We start from the raw sequence: 17,672 nt of genomic DNA, 5'->3' as shown, positions 1-17,672 counted from the left end.
GAGGCAGCAGTATCTGATAAACCAGTTTCTCGATATTGATCCTGGGGACACATAGCACAGTGGAGCCTATATCTGCTAACTTAAAGACATTGAGAAACACCTACAGTGCATTCGGAAAGTATTCAGAACCCTTCACTTTTTCCACATTTTGTTACGTTACAGCCTTATTCTAAAATGGATTCAATTCATGTTTTTCTTATCAATCTACACACAATACCCCATAATGACAAAGTGAAAACAGGTTTTTATAAATATTTACACATTTTATTAAAAATAAAAAACAGAAATACCTTATTTATATAAGTATTCAGACCCTTTGCTATGAGACTCAAAATTGAGCTCAGATGTTTCTACAACTTGATTGGAGTCCACCTGTGGTAAATTCAATTGATTGGACATGAGTTGGAAAGGCACATACCTGTCTATATAAGGTCCCACAGTTGACAGTGCATGTCAGAGCAAAAACCAAGCCTTGAGGTCAAAGGAATTGCCTGTAGAGCTCCGAGACAGGATTGTGTCGAGGCACAGATCTGGGGAAGGGTACCAAAAAATGTCTGCAGCATTGAAGGTCCCCAAGAACACAATGGCCTCCATCATTCTTAAATGGAAGAGGTTTGGAACCACCAAGACTCTTCCTAGAGCTGGCCGCCCGGCCAAACTGAGCAATTGGGGGGAGAAGGGCCTTGGTCAGGGAGGTGACCAAGAACCTGATGGTCACTCTGACAGAGCTCCAGAGTTCCTTTGTGGAGATGGGAGAACCTTCCAGAAGGACAACCATCTCTGCAGCACTACATTTGCAAAAATGTCTAAAAACCTGTTTTTACTTTGTCATTATGGGGTATTGTGTGTAGATTGATGAGGGGGTGGGGGAAACAATTTAATCCATTTTAGAATAAGGCTGTAACGTAACAAAATGTGGAAAAAGTCAAGGGGTCTGAATACTTTCCGAATGCACTGTATATTATAAATATTCTAAAATAAAACTGACGCATGACACATTCTAAATAGTGAGAACATTTCAAATACTTACCATGTCACTATTCTATTGAGTCTTGTTAATGGGAGTAGCCCCAACAGATCCACAGATGACGCAATCTCAATTGCACTCCACACTGCCCTTTCTCACCTGGACAATAGGCACACCTATGTGAGAATGCTGTTCTATGACTACAGCTCAGCGTTCAACACCATAGTGACCACAAAGCTCATCACTAAGCTAAGGACTAAACATCTCCCTCTGCAACTGGATCCTGGACTTCCTGACGAGCCGCCCCCAGGTGGTAAGGGTAGACAACAACGCATCTGCCACGCTGATCCTCAACATAGGGGCCCCTTAGAGGTGTGTGCTTAGTCCCCTCCTGTACTCCCTGTTCACCCACGACTGCGTGTTCAAGCATGACTCCAACACCATCATTAAGTTTGCTGACGACACAGCGGTGGTAGGCCTGATCACCGACAATGATGAGACAGCCTATAGGGAGGAAGTCAGAGACCTGGCAGTGTGGTGCCAGGACATCAACCTCTCCCTCAACATGAGCAAGACACATTTTAAAAAAAAACAACGAAATATAGCAAGCTCTCTCTATCTTGCTTCTCCTTCATTTTTAAAGAAATACATTTGTTCAAAACTGTTGAACTATTGTCTTTCTGTCTCTTTGAGTCAACTACTCGCCACATTTTATGCACTGCAGTGCTAGCTAGCTGTAGCTTATGCTTTCAGTACTAGATTAATTATCTGATCCTTTGATTGGGTGGACAACATGTCAGTTCATGCTGCAAGAGCTCTGATAGGTTGGAGGATGTCCTACAGAAGTTTTCATAATTACTGTGTAAGTCTATGGAAGGGGGTGAGAAACATGACCATCCTAGGTTTTGTATTGAAGTCAATGTACCCAGAGGAGGACGGAAGCTAGCTGTCCTCCGCCTACACCATGGTGCTACCCTACAGAGTCCTGTTGAGGCTACTGTAGCCCTTCAAATCAAATCAAATTGTATTTGTCACGCCGAATACAACAGATTGACCTTACCTTACTGTGAAATGCGTACTTACAAGCCCTTAACCAACAATGCAGTTTTAAGAAAATAAGAGTTAAGTAAATATTTACTAAATAAACTAAAGTAAAAAAATTGTCACACAATAAAAATAGCAATAGGGAGCCTATATACAGGGGGTACCGGCACCGAGTCAATGTGCTGGGGTACAGGTTAGTCGAGGTAATTGAGGTAATTTGTACATGTAGGTAGGGGTAAAGTGACTATGCATAGATAATAAACAGCGAGTAGCAGCAGTATAAAAAAAGGGGGGGCAGGGTCAACGCAAATAGTCTGGGTAGCCATTTGATTAATTGTTCAGCAGTCTTAGGGCTTGGAGGTAGAAGCTGTTAAGGATCCTTTTGGACCTAGACTTGGCACTCCAGTACCACTTGCTGTGCAGTGGGCAGAGAACAGACTATGACTTGGGTGCCTGGAGTCTTTGACAATTGTTTGGGCCTTCTCTGACATTGCTTAGTATAGAGGTCCTGGATGGCAGGAAGCTTGGCCCCAGTGATATACTGGGCAGTATTCACTACCCTCTGTAGCGCCTTACGGTCGAATGCCAAGCAGTTGCCATACCAGGCGGGGATGCAACCAATCAGGATGCTCTCGATGGTGTAGCTGTATAACTTTTTGAGGATCTGGGGGCCTATGCCAAATCTTTTCAGTATCCCGAGGGGGAATAGGCATTGTCGTGCCCTCTTTACGACTGTCTTGGTGTGTTTGGACCATGATAGTTTGTTGGTGATGTGGACACCGAGCAACTTGAAGCTCTCGACCCGCTCCACTACAGCCCTGTTGATGTGAATCAGGGCATGTTTACGGCCTTCCTTTTCATGTCATCCACGATCACTTAGCTAGCGAATGCAGCAAGCTAGTTTAGCCTACTCAAACACCCGGCTCAAACAGAGAGGGATGCTATGTTAGCTGGCTATGGCTATCCAATGCTGGAACTCTTCCAAGTCAGGGTAAGCTTTTAGTTGTATTAATTTATTGCCACCGGGGCCCGTCAGTGTAACTGCTAAACTGCTTGCTGACTTTACACTGTACTGCATGATTGTAGCGGGTTTACTAATGTGTTAGTTCTAGTAGCTATGTTGACTATGACGTTACCTAATATGGTGACAACGATGTAGGCTGTGTGTAGCAGTTATCAGAGGTGTGGACTCGAGTCATGTGACTTGGACTCGAGTCAGACTCGAGTCATGAATTTGATGACTTCAGACTCGACTCGACAAAATGTACAAAGACTTGCAACTCGACTTGGACTTTAACATCATTGACTCGTGACTTCACTTGGACTTGCGCCTTATGACTCGAGAAGACTTGCTACTTCCCATGAAAACTGGGGAAAAAAAATTTCACACGGCCGCGCCGCTCTCCGTTTATCTGCATCTGTGAAAAAATGTGCACCATCCACCTGTATGCATACAGAGAGCGCGCGCTGCCTGCACGTTATCCAATCACTGTAGTCCCACGTTGTTTTGATTCGACAGCATCTAAGCAGGCACATTGCAAGACAACCAATGAAGCACATCAAGCAACAACGCGCCAGTTGTCAAAATGATACCGAAGATAGTTTGGTTTGGCTATAAAAATTACGAGGTAGTCGACAAAAAACGCAGTTGCAATCTGCAAAACATGCGGATCGAAGATTACAGACGGAGCTGCCACAACGTCCAACTTTGTTCGACACCTGAAGTTGCACAAAGAAAGGTAAGTTTTGAACGAATGCTACGCACCTTATCGGATGTACCGTAACTTACTAGCTAGCTGCTGCATATTTACTGTATCAACGAGACAAACGCACGTCTCCTTGCTGGTTCATGCTTACAAAAATATGGATTTTTGAACTGCTATTATATGGACATTCTAAAACGCTTTCGAGAAAAAACGCTTAACGTTCTTTAATGTACTAAGACAGTGTTATTAAAAGACCAAACTCTGTAAATATCATATTAATAAAGTATACTATGTACAAAACATCAGATGAGCCCAGAATATGAACGCAAACACGTTTAATAACACGCTTGCGTTTTCCTCCCATAGAAAACTATTATAAGAAAAGGCTTAACGTGTCTTAATATACTGAGACAGTAATATTAAAAGACCAAACTATAAATATCATATTAATAAAGTATACTAAATGTACAAAACATCAGATGAGGCCAGAATATGAACGCAAACACGTTTAACAACACGTTAAGTGTTTTCCTCCCATAGAAAACCATTATAAGAAAAGGCTTAACATGTCTTATGTAGGCTACTATGTATTCTGGGCTCATCTGATGTTTTGTACATAGTATACTTTATTGATATGATATTTACTTAGTTTGGTCTTTTAATAACACTGTCTTAGTACATAAGACACGTTAAGCCTTTTCTTATAATGGTTTTCTATGGGAGGAAAACGCAACGTGTTATTAAACGTGTTTGCGTTCATATTCTGGGCTCATCTGATGTTTTGTACATAGTATGCTTTATTAATATGATATTTGCAGAGTTTGGTCTTATAATATTACTGTCTTAGTATATTAAGCATTAAGCAACGTTAAGCGATTTTCACGTTAAGCGTTTTAGAATTCAGTTTCAGAGTTGCTGGTGTGCTGCCTCATTGAGGTCGTTTATGTAATTTTGGTTAATCACAACTAAGCAGAACTGTCGCTGAAGACAAAATATCACAATTAAACAATGAATGCACCCCTTTCACAACTCGGATGTAGTTGGTGCATCCCTAAACCCATCCAAGTACAACAGGAAACATAGTAAGACGTATACATTGTAAAGAGGAAAATGATAACACAGTCACAGTAGATCCACCATTAGCCTTCCCTTTTCATATCATGCCCAAACAGCAGACAGCGCATGGACAGAGTGCTACCGTAGTCTACAGTAGGTCTGTGAGGCAGCGCACCACTGGGATATATACAGTATATAATAAAATAATAACGATTATAGTAGTAATGTTCAGAGATGCAATAGATTATTATAGTGCAGTTCTTAACTAATGGGAATATTGTTTAGCTTATTTTTGGTTTAATTTGGTTTACTTTAGTTATTTAATTTATTCAATTATTTTGTTTTTCTATACTTTTCATGCCAACTTGCCATGGCCCCCCTAGAACCCTCGCGGCACCCAAGGGTCCCCCGTCCCCACTTTGAAAACCACTGCTATAAAGCATATGACTTCAGTTTCTTGAGGGAAAGGGCTTTCTTATGAATTTTGAAGCAGTGAAAATATTCTTAATATTGCATACACTGAAACTGAAATGTATTATCGTAAACCGTAGTGTACAATAGGCAATGAATATTAACACAACAACATTGATATGAGTAAAGAGTAGTTTCAAATACAACATGTGTGGCTGTAAAGGATTTTCTGACATCTGTTTCATATTCTTCTCTGTTACAGGTATGAAGAATACCAGATGAACAAAATCATCGTAGATGAACCACAACAGCCTTCAATCTCACAATTCCTTGACACTCGTGTAGGGCGTTACAGCCTGACCCACCCACAGCAGAAGGCCATCTCCAATGCGATACTGTCTGACTTGATTATTGATTGCAATTTCCCTCTGTCTATTGTGGAAAATAAGAGCTTTCGTCACTTTCTGGCTGTGCTGGACAGCAAGTATACCCCAGTATGTCGCCGAACGCTGACCACAAAAACAGAGAGCCTTGCTGAGGAGAGACGGTCAAAGTTAAAAACTCAATTGAGCAACACTGACCATGTTTCAGTCACTGTGGACATTTGGTCTGATCGAAAGATGAGGGGATTCCTTGGTGTCACTGTGCACTGGATGGAGCGAGATGCAGAGAGGGTACAGCTAAAGACTAATCTCTTGGCCTGCAACCGCTTCAAAGGCTCTCACACAGCAGAGCGAATCTGTGACCAATTTGAGGCAATATGTGATGAATACAACATCAAAGCTAAATTGGACTATATAATTAGTGACAATGCTGCTAACATGCGCAAGGCATTTACAGTCTGCTTCCCCAGCGAACAGGAGGAAGATGAAGATGCTGGAGATAATCTTGATGATCCTGAGCTATGGCATGACTTAACCCAAGAAGACCAGCAAACCGTCGATGCTGCTATGGCAAAGAAACAGCGCCTGCAGTGTTTTGCACACACATTGCAGCTGGTTGTGGGAGACGGTTTGAAAGAAACAAAAGCGGCATGTCCTTCTCTCTCCAAGTTATCAAAACTTAGCTCCCTGCTCCACACAAGCACAACGTTTAAAGACATCTTCGATGGTGAATTTGGGGGAGCACAGAGGCATCCCTGCTGCAGTGAGCACGAGGTGGAATTCCACACTGCGGCAGGTAAAAGCAGTCCTTCATTGTGATCAGCAAAAGCTCTGCGCAGTTCTTGAGAAGGCCGGGCATAAAGAACTGTCATTCACACCACGAGAGTGGAATCTGCTGAAGGAGTTGGTGGACATCTTAAAACCGTTCGGAGAAGCAACTGATTTGACACAGGGGGAGAAAGTCATTACAATCAGTGCAGTTGTTCCATCCATCTTGTCCCTCAATCACCATCTTGAGAAGCTGAAGCCTCAAGTTCGTTTCCTGAGTGGCCTGGTCAGAGGTCTGCAGGCATCCCTGAAAAAAAGATTTCTTGGGATCTTCATTAATGTAAAAATGGCCCAGTCTCAAGAAGGGATCACTGCCCCCTTTTCAGACACAGTCTACCTGAAAGCAGCTGCCTTGGATCCAGCCTTTTGTCTGCTGTGGATTGAGCCCCATGTGCTGGTCAACCGTGACATCAAGGCAGAGGTGGCACAACGAGTTAAAGGTAAATATTATTGACTTGCAATGCAACTTAAATGCAACGTACAATAATTTGATCTTAATCTGATATAGGATCTAATGTGATATTAATCTGACTTTAACAATAATAAAAAATTTCAGTCTTGAACAGTATCATCAACATCAGAAATAAGGGCTCTTTTGTTTCTGCTGTTGTGACACGTTTTTATTTTTATTTTTAGAATTGATCCTGCAAGATGCTGCAGAGACAGAGCAGCCTGTGCCGGTGCCTGCTGAAGAAGAACTAGAGGACATGGAAGGAGAAGGGCTGTTTGCTGCATACCATAAGAGGCAGAAAAGGGATGTTGGGACCCCACCAGCAGTACAGCTAAGTCACTACATTGACATGGCAGAAGGACAGAATGCCCCTTTTGTTCTGGGCACTGAACAGTAAGACTCTTCCTTCACTCTTTCAAGTAGCCATCCGAGTCTTGGCAGTGCCTGCTTCTAGTGCTCCAGTGGAGCGAGTTTTCAGCCATGGTGGCATCATTCTGCGTCCCCATCGTGCACAAATGACTGACAGACTTTTGGCCAATTTGATCTTTTGCAAATGCAATGCAGTATAGGGGCCTCCCTCCACCTGTCCACAGCACGCATGCGCGCACACACACTCACTCTCTGCTCATCACCTGTCCACACAGCTCTCTCTCTCCTGTGGTAGGAGTTTCACATGGAGTAAGATCTGTTCATTTGCAGTGCAGGTTCCCACACTGTTTTTACTTCCAGAGCTTTGGTGTTTGTCCTTCCCCGTAAACCATTTTCTCTCTCTCTCTCTCTCTCTCTCTCCCTCTCTCTCTCTCTCTCTCTCTCTCTCTCTCTCACTCTCTCTCTCTCTCTCTGCATTGTTCTAGTGCAATATGCTGTTCAAATACAAGCATTTTTTTGTGAAAATTAAATGTTATGTTTTTTTGCTGTATTTGATTAATGTTATTGTATAAAAGGTTTAAATAAATACAAATCTTACAGACATACATGATTTGTATACATTTTATTTCTGTGGTAAGAGGACTTGAAATGACTCGAAACTAAAATGGTAGGACTTTGGACTCGACTTGAGACTTGATGGCTTTGACTTTTGACTCGACTTGGGACTTGCCTCATCTTTGACTCGACTTGACTCGGGACTCGAGGGCAAAGACTTGAGACTTACTTGTGACTTGCATAACAATGACTTTGTCCCACCTCTGGCAGTTATATGAAAGTTTGGCTTGGAAAGGTTTTTTCACCTGGTCACAGACAGCTATTGTGTTGTGCACTGAAGTCCACAAGCGAAGGGAAAACGTGAGAGGAGGAGAGCATGTAGATGCGAGAAGGAATTATACAGCGAGCAAAAATTATAATGCTGTTTGTATGTTGCTGTTATGAAAGTGAACTGTGTTTGCGTGTGATCAGGTTATATTCATTCTGCCGATTCTGTTGAAAAACTTTTCTTAAACGGAAGCAAACGGAATGAAACAGGGATAAACATACCTGAATTTGTCCAATAAAAAAACTATTGTTTAATGATTACACCCTAGATCAGCTACAGTTGAAGTCGGATGTTTACATACACTTAGGTTGGAGTCATCAAAACTCGTTTTTCAACCACTCCACAAATTTCTTGTTACAAACTATAGTTTTGGCAAGTCGGTTAGGACATCTACTTTGTGCATGACACAAGTAATTCTTCCAACAATTGTTTACAGACAAATTATTTAACTTATAATTCACTGTATCACAATTCCAGTGGGTCAGAAGTTTACATACACTAAGTTGACTGTGCCTTTAAACAGCTTGGAAAATTCCAGAAAATGTTGTCATGGCTTTAGAAGCTTCTGATTGGCTAATTGACATCATATGATTCAATTGGAGGTGTACCTGTGGATGTATTTCAAGGCCTACCTTCAAACTCAGTGCCTCTTTGCTTGACATCATGGGAAAATCAAAATAAATCAGCCAAGACCTCAGAAAAAAATGGTAGACCTTTACAAGTCTGGTTCATCCTTGGGAGCAATTTCCAAACGCCTGATGGTTCCACGTTCATCTGTACAAACAATAGTACGCAAGTATAAACACCATGGGACCACGCAGCCGTCATACCACTCAGGAAGTAGAGGTGTTCTGTCTCCTAGAGATCAACGTACTTTGGTGCAAATCAATCCCAGAACAACAGCAAAGGACCTTGTGAAGATGCTGGAGGAAACAGGTACAAAAGTATCTATAGCCACAGCAAAACGAGTCCTATATCTGTCACGCCCTGGCTCTGGGGACTCTTAAATGTTGAGCCAGGGTGTGGATTTTTCTATGTTTAGTTTTCTATGTTTTTTGTTCTAGATCGTTTAGATCTATGTTGGCCAGGGTGGTTCCCAATCAGAGGCAGCTGTAGCTCGTTGTCTCTGATTGGGGACCATACTTAGGCAGCCTGTTGGCACCAGTTAGTTGGTGGGATCTTGATCCGTAAAGGTTTGGTGTGTGTAACCTCAGGACTTCACGTATCGTTTCGTTTTGTTGTTTTGTTCGTGTGTTGTGTATCAATAAAGATGTACGCTTATCACGCTGCGCCTTGGTTCCACGAGTCATCAGTCAACGTTCATGACAGAAGATCCCACCTAAAGAGGACCAAGCAGCGTGTCCAGGAACAGACAGCCTGGACTTGGGAGGAGATCCTGGACGGGAAGGGATCCTGGACTTGGGAAGAGATTCAGGCCGGAATGGATCGCCGTACTTGGGAGGAGAATGTGGAGGCGCGCTACAGAGAGGAGCAGCGGCAACGCAGAGGGTACCGGCCGAGGAGGAAGCCCGATAGACAGCCCCAATAATTTTTTTTGGGGGGGCTAAAAGGGTGGTTGGCGGAGCCTAGAGTTAGAGCAGAGCCAACTCCCCGTACTCAGGCTAGGAAGCGTGAGACTGGGCAGGCTCCGTGTTATGCGGAGCCACGTACTGTGCCGCGAGTGTTCCGGCACAGTCCTGTACGTCCGGTGCTAGCACCACGCACGTGTCGTGGTAAGATGGGCATGCAGCCAGGACGGGGTGTGCCGGCTCAACGCTCGTGGCCTCCAGTACGCCTCCTCGGTCCCGTATATCCTGCGCCAGTGCCACGTGCTGTAGCGCCAGTACGAGTGCACAGCCCTGTACGTCCTGTGCTGATGCCTCACACATATTGTGTGGAAATAGGCATTCAGCCAGGAAGGGTTGTGTCAACTCTCCGCTCCAGACCTCCAGTCCGCCTCCACAGTCCGGGCCGGCCCGTTCCGGCTCCCCGCACCAAGCCAGTGGTGCGTGTTCCCAGTCCAGCCCGGCCTGTTCCTTCTCCCCGCACCAAGCCAGTGGTGCGTGTTCCCAGTCCAGCCTGGCCTGTTCCTTCTCCCCGCACCAAGCCAGTGGTGCGTGTTCCCAGTCCAGCCCGGCCTGTTCCTGCTCCCCGCACCAAGCCAGTGGTGTGTGTTCCCAGTCCAGCCCGGCCTGTTCCTGTCCCTCGCACCAAGCCAGTGGTGCGCGTCGCCAGCCCAGTCCGGCCTGTTCCTGTCCCTCGCACCAAGCCAGTGGTGCGCGTCGCCAGCCCGGTCCGGCCTGTTCCTGTCCCTCGCACCAAGTAAGTGGTGCGCGTCGCCAGCCCAGTCCGGCCTGTTCCTGCTCCCCGCACCAAGCCAGTGGTGCGCGTCGCCAGCCCGGTCCGGCCTGTTCCTGCTCCCCGCACCAAGCCAGTGGTGCGCGTCGTCAGCCCGGTCCGGCACGTTCCTGCTCCCCGCGCCAAGCCAGTGGTGCATGTGTCCAGTCCGGCACGGCCCAGGCCTGTTCCACCGGTGCCTGGTCCGGCACCGGTCAGCTGCTCCACTCCGGAGTCAGAGCAATCCGCTCCACCAGGGTCCGGTCCAACTCCAGTCAGCGGATCCACTCCGGAGCCAGAGCAATCCGCTCCACCTGTGTCCAGTCCAGCTCCGGCCAGCGGCTCCAGTCCGGAGGAGCCGGTAAGGTTTGGTCCACCGTCGTCGGGTCCAGCTCCAGTCAGCGGGACCAGACCAGGGGCGCAACGGGGAGGTGGAGAAAAGGTGGTGGTCACGCCCGGAGCCGGATCCGCCTCCGAGGCGGAATGCCCACCCGGCCCCTACCCTCTTGTATTTGTGTGGCGCGGTCGCAGTCCGCGCCATTGGGGGGGGGGGGGTACTGTCACGCCCTGGCTCTGGGGACTCTTAAATATTGCGCCAGGGTGTGGATTTTTCTATGTTTAGTTTTCTATGTTTTTTGTTCTAGATCGTTTAGATCTATGTTGGCCAGGGTGGTTCCCAATCAGAGGCAGCTGTAGCTCGTTGTCTCTGATTGGGGACCATACTTAGGCAGCCTGTTGGCACCAGTTAGTTGGTGGGATCTTGATCCGTAAAGGTTTGGTGTGTGTAACCTCAGGACTTCACGTATCGTTTCGTTTTGTTGTTTTGTTCGTGTGTTGTGTATCAATAAAGATGTATGCTTATCACGCTGCGCCTTGGTTCCACGAGTCATCAGTCAACGTGCGTGACAATATCGACATAACCTGAAAGGCCGCTCAGCAAGGAAGAAGCCACTGCTTCAAAACCGCCATAAAAAAGCCAGACTACGGTTTGCAACTGCACATGTGGACAAAGATCGTACTTTTTGGAGAAATGTCCTCTGGTCTGATGAAATAAAAATAGAACTGTTTGGCCATAATGACCATCGTTATGTTTGGAGGAAAATTGGGGGGCTTGCAAGCCAAGGAACACCATCCCAACCGTGAGGCATGGGAGTGGCAGCATCATGCTGTGGGGGTGCTTTGCTGCTGGAGGGACTGGTGCACTTCACAAAATAGATGGCATCATGAGGAAGGAAAATTATGTGGATATATTAAAGCAACATCTCAAGACATCAGTCAGGAAGTTAAAGCTTGGTCGCAAATGGGTCTTCCAAATGGACAATGACCCCAAGCATACTTCCAAAGTTGTGGCAAAATGGCTTAAGGACAACAAAGTCAAGGTATTGGAGTGGCCATCACAAAGCCCTGACCTCAATCCTATAGAAATGTTGGGGGCAGAACTGAAAAAGCATGTGCGAGCAAGGAGGCCTACAAACCTGACTCAGTTACACCAGCTCTGTCAGGAGGAATGGGCCAACATTTACCCAACTTATTGTGAGAAGATTGTGGAAGGCTACCCAAAATGTTTGACCCAAGTTAAACAATTTAAAGGCAATGCTACCAAATACTAATTGAGTATATGTAAACTTCTGACCCACTGGGAATGTGATGAAAGATATAAAAGCTGAAAGAAATCATTCTCTCTACTATTATTCTGACATTTCACATTCTTAAAATAAAGTGGTGATCCTAACTGACCTAAGACAGGGAATTTTTACTAGGATTAAATGTCAGGAATTGTGAAAAACTGAGTTTAAATGTATTTGGCTAAGGTGTATGTAAACTTCCGACTTCAACTCTAGATGCATGCAAGAGTGTGCAAGGTGGTATTGAATTTGTCACTCTCTGTGACCTAGATTACTGTAATTCTTCTCTCAACCTGTGCACCTACGTTGTAAACTTTAAATTAAGCTACAACCTCATGATGGGTATAGGGAAAATTTGAGTATCATGTAGTAGCCTAAACCGATCGATGTTACATTGAGCTGGGTGAATGGAATATGAATGACAGTCATCCAATATGCTGTAATAGAAATAAGGCCATGCTCATTCAAAAAATAATCGTCCTCCCTCATCTTAAACGTCACTAACCGCCAAATGTTTTACATGTAACTGCTAACTACAGTAAAAGTAACATTAAACTGATTGCATTTGGCTGACTACCTTTCATTTGTTTGTTTATTCGTATTGTGTAAAATTATCTATCTACCTCCAACATTTGAATTTGTTAGATGTGTCATTATTAAAGAATAACTTAACTCCAAAGTTCAGTGAGCAGCAGACAAGAAAATATATTTTTTTAGTCATTTTAGCAGACGCTCTTATCCAGAGTGCATACATTTTTCATACCACATGTCCATTAACTCCTACCCTGTTTCAACTTCAACTGGAACCTATCCTGAGTGGGATTGCATTGGAGCTGCTTTAGGAAATCTAAATGGATTCCCCCTGAAGGGGTGGAGTCTAGACTAAATAATCAATCGATTAGTATATTGAAAAGGAGTGCTGTTAGATTGTACTGGTGTCACGGATTCAGCCGAGGCTTCTCCTCCTCCTTGCTCGGGCAGGCTTTGGCGTTCGTCGTCCCCGGAGTACTAGCTGCTGCCGATTGGTCTCTCATTGGTTATTTTGTGTGTGATTGTTCGTTGTCATTCCGGCAGTTGCTTTGTATGTACGGGTCTTTGTGTTTTCCTCCCTGTTTGGAGGTTTGTTGTTTTGAACGTTGATTTTACTGTGTTCAGTAAAGTATGTTGCCAGCCGCTCTGTGTCCTGCGCTTGACTTCGCTGACCGCATACACGTCGCGTGACAGAATCACACACCTAGACATGGAGTCAGCAGGAGCGGCGGTGCCAGCTGGATCAATGGAGGAGAGCGTAACACAACAAGCGGCCATTATCCAGGCTCTCGGCACCGCCATGGAAGGGGTGATGAACACCTTGGAGCGATGGGAAAGAGGAGGTTTGCCCACACCTCCTCCGACGATACCACCACTATCAGCTATACCCATCGCTTCACCTCCGGGGTCCAGTGGGAGTCGGCTCTCGCTCCCGAGGGCTTATGATGGCACCGCGGCCGGGTGTCAGGGTTTCCTGCTCCAAGTGGAACTTTACCTGGCAACCATCCACCCGGTGCCCTCAGGATACGAGAGCGTGTCCGCCCTCATCTCCTGTCTGTCCGGCAAGGCGCTGGAGTGGGCCAACGGCGAGTGGGGGGGAATAGACGCCGCTACAGTCAACTATGCGTAGTTCATCCGCCGCTTCAGGTGAGCGTCTGTTCCACCTCAGACAGGGGAAGAGGAGCGCGCAGGAGTTCGCACTGGACTTCCGGACTCTGGCTGCCAATGCGGGATGGAATGAGAGGGCCCTCATCGACCACTACAGGTGCAGCCTGAGGGAGGACGTGCGTCGGGAGTTGGCCTGCAGGGACACCAACCTAAGCTTCGATCAGCTGGTGGACATGTCGATTTGCCTAAATACCCTGTTGGCTACCCGCGGACGTCCGGAGTCGGGGCCGTCCATTCCATCCCCCAGCACTTCCGAGCCGAGCCCTATGGAGCTCGGGGATGCTGGTGCTAGGGAGACTAGGAGAGAGACCAGGAGAGAGGCCATCCCATGCACCAACTGTGGCCGCAGAGGACACACTGCGGGTCGGTGCTGGGGAGGGTCTCCTAGGAATCGAGGCAGTAGGCAGCGCACTGATGAGTCATTCCAGGTGAGTAAGCACCCAACTCACCCAGAGCTCTCTGTTGTACATATGTGTATTAAAGTTGTGTTTCCCAAGGTTTCTCCTCACTCCCAGCATAAGGCGCTAGTAGATTCAGGCGCAGCTGGGAATTTTATCGATAGCCGGTTCACGTATAAGTTAGGGATTCCTATTGTACCAGTTGATGTGCCCTTCCCCATCCATGCCCTAGATAGCCACCCTTTGGGGTCAGGATTGATTAGGGAGGTCACAGCGCCACTTAAGATGAAGATGCAGGAGGGCCATGAGGAGATTATACGGTTGTATTTGATTGACTCTCCTGCGTTTCCCGTGGTGTTGGGGCTTCCCTGGTTAACATCTCATGACCCCAACATTTCATGGCAACAGAGGGCTCTCAAGGGATGGTCTGATCAGTGTGTCGGGCGGTGTGTAGGTGTTTCCGTAGGGGCAACGACGGTGGAAAGTCCGAACCAAATTCCCACCATGCACATTCCTCATGAGTATGCCGATTTGGCACTCGCCTTCTGTAAAAAGAAGGTGACTCAATTACCACCTCATCGACAGGGGGATTGTGCGATAGACCTCCAGGTAGGCGCTGCGCTTCCTCGTAGTCATGTGTATCCTCTGTCTCAGGAGGAGACGGCAGCTATGGAGACATACGTCACCGAATCTCTGAGACAGGGATACATACGATCGTCCACTTCCCCTGCGTCCTCGTGTTTCTTTTTTGTGAAGAAGAAGGATGGGGGTTTACGCCCGTGTATTGATTACCGTGGTCTCAATCAGATTACAATCAAATACAGCTATCCTCTCCCTCTGATTGCTAGTATGACGGAGTCATTACACGGGGCGCGATTCTTCACAAAATTGGATCTCAGGAGCGCGTACAACCTGGTGCGCATCAGGGAGGGAGATGAGTGGAAGACAGCATTCAGTACCACCTCGGGTCACTATGAGTACCTCGTCATGCCATACGGTTTAATGAATGCTCCTTCAGTCTTCCAATCGTTTGTGGACGAGATTTTCCGGGATTTGCATGGACAGGGTGTAGTGGTGTATATTGATGACATTCTAATATACTCCGCTACACGAGCCGAGCATGTGTCCCTGGTGCGTCGGGTGCTTGGTAGACTGTTGGAGCATGACCTGTATGTGAAGGCGGAGAAATGTCTGTTCTTCCTGGAGTCCATCTCCTTCCTGGGACATCGGTTGTCCGCGTCAGGGGTGGAGATGGAGATTGACCGCGTTTCAGCCGTGCGTAATTGGCAGACTCCCACCACGGTGAAGGAGGTGCAGCGGTTTTTGGGTTTTACCAATTACTACCGGAGGTTTATCCGGGGCTTTGGACAGGTAGCAGCTCCCATCACCTCCCTGATAAAGGGGGGCCCGGTGCGTTTGCAGTGGTCGGCTGAGGCGGACAGGGCGTTTAGACATCTGAAGGACCTGTTCATCTTGGCTCCGGTGCTGGCACATCCGGATCCCTCTTTGGCGTTCCAAGTTGAGGTGGATGCGTACGAGGCGGGGATCGGTACTATACTGTCTCAGCGCTCGGGCACGCCTCCAAAACTCCGGCCCTGTGCTTTCTATTCTAAGAAGCTCAGTCCGGCTGAACGCAATTATGACGTGGGGGACAGGGAGCTGCTAGCGGTGGTTCAAGCCCTGAAGGTGTGGAGGCATTGGCTTGAGGGGGCTAAACACCCTTTTCTCATTCTGACTGACCATCGTAACCTGGAGTACATCCGGGCAGCGAGGAGACTGAACCCTCGTCAGGCTAGGTGGGCCATGTTTCTTACCCGATTTGTATTTAAGCTCACTTATAGACCAGGGTCACAGAACGTTAGGCAGACGCCCTGTCCCGACGATATGACACAGAGGAGAGGTCCATTGAGCCCACTCCCATACTTCCGGAGTCTTGTCTGGTGGCACCGGTGGTGTGGGAGGTCGATGCGGACATCGAGCGGGCATACGTGCCGACCCTACTCCCCCAAAGTGTCCAGAGGGACGGAAGTACGTGCAGCTCGAGGTCCGTGATCGACTGATATATTGGGCTCACACGTCATCCTGGTATTGGTCGGACAGTGCACTGCCTTAGTGGGAAGTACTGGTGGCCCACCTAGGGACGTGAGGGTTTACGTTTCTTCCTGCTCGGTGTGCGCCCAGTGTAAGGCGCCTAGACACCTGCCCAGAGGGAGGTTACAACCCCTACCCGTTCCACAACGGCCGTGGTCTCACCTATCGGTGGATTTTGTCACGGACCTTCCTCTCCCAGGGGAATACCACGATCTTGGTCGTTGTGGATCGGTTTTCTAAGGCCTGCCGTCTCATTCCTATGCCAGGTCTTCCTACAGCCCTACAAACGTCCGACGCCCTGTTTACTCACGTCTTCCGGCACTACGGGGTGCCTGAGGATATAGTGTCTGATCGGGGTCCCCAGTTCACCTCTAGAGTCTGGAGGGCGTTTATGGAACGTCTGGGGGTCTCGATTAGCCTTACGTCTGGTTTTCACCCTGAGAGTAATGGGCAGGTGGAGAGAGTAAACCAGGATGTGGGTAGGTTTCTGAGGTCCTATTGCCAGGACCGGCAAGAGGAGTGGTCGGGGTATATCCCCTGGGCAGAGATAGCCCAAAACTCACTCCACCACTCCTCCACTAATCTTACGCCTTTACAGTGTGTGCTGGGTTATCAGCCGGTCCTGGCACCCTGGCATCAGAGCCAGATCGAAGCCCCTGCGGTGGATGAGTGGTTTTGGCGCTCGGAGGAAACATGGAACGCTGTGCATGTCCATCTGCAGCGGGCTATCAGACGGCAAAAGGCGAGCGCCGATCGCCACCGCAGTGAGGCTCCGGTTTATGCACCGGGAGATCGGGTCTGGCTCTCGACCCGAAACCTGCCCCTTCGCCTGCCCTGCCGGAAGCTGGGTCGGCGGTTTGTGGGGCCATTTAAAGTCCTGAGGAGATTGAACGAGGTATGTTATAGGTTACAACTGCCCATTAATTACCGCATTAACCCCTCGTTCCATGTGTCTCTCCTCAGGCCGGTGGTAGCTGGTCCACTCCAGGAGAATAAGATATGAGAGGCTCCTCCGCCCCCACTAGACATCGAGGGGGCTCCGGCGTACTCAGTCCGTTCCATCGTCGATTCGAGGCGTCGGATGGGGGGTCTGCAGTATCTCGTGGAGTGGGAGGGGTACGGTCCGGAGGAACGGTGCTGGGTACCTAGGAGGGACATCCTAGATCACTCCCTGTTGAGGGATTTCCACCGGAGTCATCCGACTCGCCCTGCTCCGCGTCCTCCTGGCCGTCCCCGAGGCCGGGGTCGGCGCACGGCTGGAGCCGCGCGTCAAGGCGGGGGTACTGTCACGGATTTAGCCGAGGCTGCTCCTCCTCCTTGCTCGGGCAGGCTTCGGCGTTCGTCGTCCCCGGAGTACTAGCTGCTGCCGATCGATGTTTCGGTGTTTGTCTTGTTTGGTCTTTATTGTTTACACCTGTTTCCCAT

This window comes from Coregonus clupeaformis, chromosome 27 (genome assembly GCF_020615455.1).
Source record: "Coregonus clupeaformis isolate EN_2021a chromosome 27, ASM2061545v1, whole genome shotgun sequence".
Classification (NCBI taxonomy): Eukaryota; Metazoa; Chordata; class Actinopteri; order Salmoniformes; family Salmonidae; genus Coregonus; species Coregonus clupeaformis.
Note: the sequence above shows the minus strand (reverse complement) of the source record.